A 4,517-nucleotide genomic window follows, 5' to 3' on the forward strand; every position below is an offset into this window, starting at 1 on the left:
GAGAACTCAAGAGATGATCCTGAAGATCAGAAGGGCTTTATCACTCACTTTTGTCATGGCCCCAAAATGCGTCTCCCAGTCTTGATGGCATCTTGCTGGGGAAGTTATCTGAGAAATTACCGGTCTGTCTCCCTCAGAGAAGTCTTTATCTATTGCCTCATAAACTGAACTTCTAAGAGCTGAATCAGCCCAATTCTTGGCAAAAGTTGGAATGGAACCCTTACGAACTCATTTGTGATGACGGTTGGGAATGAAACAGAAGAGCTGAGCAGCAGTTGTTGGGCTCCGTGCCCACATAACCACCCCGGTAAGTACCAAGCATAGCTTTCATTTCCCCCATATTAGTGAAAACTGAAAAGAATACATGGTTAAAGCATAACAAAGATGTTGGAATCAGAAAGACACTGACTCATTGATTCCAGTCATGTCCCAGCCCCTTCTTACCATATTGCCCTGGGTGAGTTTCCTAACCCTTCTGAAGCTCCACGCCCTTATAAGAAATACAAGGTTCAATAATATCACCTACCTCACAGTGTTATTCTCTGATTGCAGTGAGATGATTAAAATGTTGAGTATAGAGTCTGTCAAATAGTTCATATGCAAAGGCTGGTTGTATTTATTAGCAGCTATTGCTACAATGATTCTGCATAACAACCCACCCAAAACTCAGTAGCTTACAGTGGTCCACACTTACTCTTTTGTCCAAGACTCTGCAGGTTGTTTGCAGCTTGGGCTTGACTGGGCAGCTCTGCTTGAGCTGGGGTTCAGCTGGGCTCGGCGCCAGGATGCTAGTTGGGTTCAGTCCTGTTCCATGTGTGTTTTATTCCATGGTCAAGGCTAAGGATCAATAGGTACAGGCTGTGCTCTCCTCATGATGGGTCACTGGAGCACCATGCTAAGCCAAAAAACACAAACACATTGAAGCCTTCTGTTTACATCACATCTACTGACATTACACTGGTCAAAGCAAGTCACATGGCAACCCCAGCATAATGGGGTAGGGCTACTCTCACCCACTATAGGAAAGAGAAGGAAGTGAATATTTGATAAACAATAATTTGAACGACCATCCTACAATAATGATGCTAAATTAATTTAGTGGTAGTAGTAATATTATGAGTAGTAATAGTAAAGAAAAATAATCATTGATTCCTTCCACTGATTTTGTTGGGCTGCCAAACTGTGCCAGGGGCTGTCTAGCTCTCCCAGGTCATGTTAAGCTTTTCCCAACCATTTAGTGCCTTGGATGTGTGGCTTAAAGGATGGCTTCAAAGACAATGACCTGAGTTGTGCAGATTATTTCCATCAGCTTGGAAATAGACAAACAGAAGCTAAACGAGTGACCAAATGCAATGTACATGGACTAACTCCCAGTTTTGGTGACTCCTTGGACGTCTCTGAGCATCGGTTCTTCTAATCTAAGAAATGGAAAGATGTTCTCTTATGTTCCTCCTACTTTACTGAGTATTTTCCACATAGAAAAAGACTTTTGCTTTCCACCAGTCAGTCTTATGCATTTTAAGCAGAACAGAAAAACATTAAACATAGTCAGTTGATGTTCATTAGAGGGAAGGCTGGCATCAAATGCCAGGTTCAGTTCAGCCATGGAGTAACTCAAAGACAATGGAAAGGATTCACAGGATGTATTGCTTGGCCCTTGCTGCGGTGGGTAAGGCAACTTGAAGAGGATAGTCTAGGGGCGCCTGTGTGGCTCAGTTGGTTAAGCATCCAACTCTTGATTTCAGTTCACGTCATGATCTCAGGTTTGTGAGCTCAAGCCCCACATCAGGCTCTGCTGACAGGGCAGAGCCTGCTTGGGATTCTCCTAATCTCTGTCTCTCAAAATAAATAAACTTAAAGAAGTGGATAGTCTAACATAAAACCAGGTGTCCTATCTTAGGAATTCCCCATCAGACAGAGTGGGACACGTGGAGCAGAGGAAGGGAAGCTGGATAAGAGATACGAAGGAAAAGAGAAGATACTTGTCAGATGTTATCTAGCAATACAACCTTCTTGCTGTTTCCCATTCATTTTTCAAGCCTAAGGGAAGAAGAAGACCTATGAACTATCCATGGATGACAGCTATCAACTCTATAGAAACATCAGATGGAAGATTGCCTTACCAAGTTCCATCACCTGTGCTGTCCGATTCCACTGGCTAAAAACAAAAACAAAACAAAACAAAACAAAACAAAAAAACCCAAAAAGCAAAACAAACAAACAAACAAACAAACAACAAAACAGGAAAAGAGCAAAAGCTATAACCTGAAAAATAGAATTTGGGCATTCAGGAAGGTTTCCCATCTTAGAAGCCTGATTGATAAATATCAAAATATCTTAAGATTTCATTGACATCTTGCCTCTCTCACTCTCTTTGTATAGAGAATGAAGGGGAGAAAAAATTGACAGGCATTAATTGTTAAGAAGGAACTGCAGTCCCACTAAACACCACAAGAATCCAGCCAGGTAAGTACAATAACCTCATACTTTCAAAAAAGAATCCAGGATTGTTTGGGTTAAACACATTACTACCCTCCAAAACGTTATTAGAAAATGAGAATTGACCTCGGACCTAGACTCTGATTTTTTTCACCATATTACATTTTGATCTTTAAGATATGCACGCAGATTTTGAAAATTTTATTGCTTTTAGCTAAAAGCAAGGAGACAGATGAAATTAATGTTCACAAAGTCCCTTTCAGTCCCAGACATCTGTGAGTCTATGATATACAGCAAATTATTTCCTCCGCAAGCCCAAACTGGAGGCTACATTGTATATATTTTCCCCTTGTTTTCCTATGTCAGCTCCCTGACTGCCCCTCACAGCCACTTTGCAAGTCTTGATTGCCAAGCATTTAGTTTCTTTTTCCTGTTTGTCTGGAAGACAGAAAGCCCCAGGAAGGGATTCTTGGGCTTTTGATAGAAGGCACATGAAATATCTGTAATTATGGATTACATTTTGTACCCAATAAATGGCTGAAAGAAGTCCAATGATAGAAACTTTTAGAAGATAATTGAATGTGTCAGCTGGATCAAAAAATTATGTACTTGCTCCACCTCTGCAAATTGTGATAAATAGTCTGTTGTCTGGAGAGGTTGCCTGGCATTTTCTTTTGCATTCCAAAATCACTGTCGCCCTTGTCACTGAATTTTTGGTTAACGACTCAAAGAAACCCTTTGGACTAGAATGAATCTCCTAGATGCCACCATCTGAACATAGTTACCTGGCATACAACAGACTTTAATAATTCAAAACTTCAATTTATTTTTATCATTATCCCAGACAAAAGAAATGTATATTTTTAGCACATTTATTGGTGAAAAATGGGGTGTGACCCACGCTTGAGGAAAAATTAGCATTTCTCTACTTAAATAATGAAGTAAGAGAAAAAAAAGCATTTTTTCTTCATTATTTATGTATCCAATTGTGTCCTTTGCATAACTGCCTTGGAATAGAAGCACCTTATTAAGACGGACGATGAGTAGTAGCAGTAGAATTCCCAAGCAGAAGAACAAAATAAGATATAAATTAACGTTTTCTATTAAACCCCAGCAGTATATAGTGTGGCCAGACCAAGGAGAATCGAGGCTTGTTTAAACATTTATAAATCGTAAAGAGCAGTCAGGGTAAATGGAAATAAAGAGTGATCAAATGTAGACTGAAGTTAGAATGTTCTAAACTGACAAGGAATGGTAGAAATAACGAAGGAGGGATGGGGTAAATGGGTGACGGGCCTCAAGGAGGGCACTTTTTGGGATGAGCACTGGGTGTTGTATGTAAGAGATGAATCACTGGCTTCTACCCCTGAAGCCAAGATTACACTGTATGTTAACTAACTTGAATTAAAAAAAGAAAAAGGAAAAAAAATATGTATATATATATATATATATATATACACATTTTTTAATGTCCATTTTATGTCCATTTATGTATGTATATATATATGATTATATATATGTATAAATGATTTCAAAAGGAAGAAATAAAATGGACAACATTAAAAAAAAAAGAAATAACAAAGGGGAAGATCAGTAAGAACTTCATGTACGAATTACGATTTCTCTCAAAATTGCTTAACAGGCAAATAAACCGGGGGAAATGCTCGCTCTCCACAGGACAAAGGGTGATATCCTTAACAGGAAAAGAGCTCCTGCCAAAAGGTAATAATAAAAGCATTAAGTTCCCCATCAGTAAAGGGGGGAAGGGAGTAAAGACAATTGAAAGCACAGATACATTGATGGCTAAGAAACATTTGAACATTTTTCAACCTCCCTCATCATCAAAGAAATGGAAATTTGCATAACAGGGAAATGCTATTGTTAATCTATCAGATTACTAGAACACTAAAAAAGAAAGAGAGAGAGAGAGAGAGAGAGAGAGAGAGAGAGAGAGAATATTCGAATGCGGAGATGGAGTGTAGTGACACAGAGGAGCTCAGCTCAGCTGGAAGGGATACAAAGCTGTTCCAGCCCTCGGCAAGGAATGTGGCGTGCAGTGTGCGAGCCTTGAAAATATT

At 39.4% G+C, this 4,517-nt stretch overlaps 1 long non-coding RNA gene across 1 annotated transcript; it reads left to right on the top strand.

Annotated features, from left to right (window-relative positions):
* The first annotated feature begins 234 nt into the window (after positions 1–234).
* On the top strand, positions 235–4,162 carry LOC125168983 (uncharacterized). Its single transcript, XR_007153376.1, has 3 exons — positions 235–307; positions 2,383–2,466; positions 4,082–4,162. It is a non-coding gene; the product is annotated as an uncharacterized LOC125168983 (long non-coding RNA).
* Positions 4,163–4,517: the final 355 nt, after the last annotated feature.

Source organism: Prionailurus viverrinus, chromosome B3, assembly GCF_022837055.1.
Source record: "Prionailurus viverrinus isolate Anna chromosome B3, UM_Priviv_1.0, whole genome shotgun sequence".
Taxonomy (NCBI): domain Eukaryota; kingdom Metazoa; phylum Chordata; class Mammalia; order Carnivora; family Felidae; genus Prionailurus; species Prionailurus viverrinus.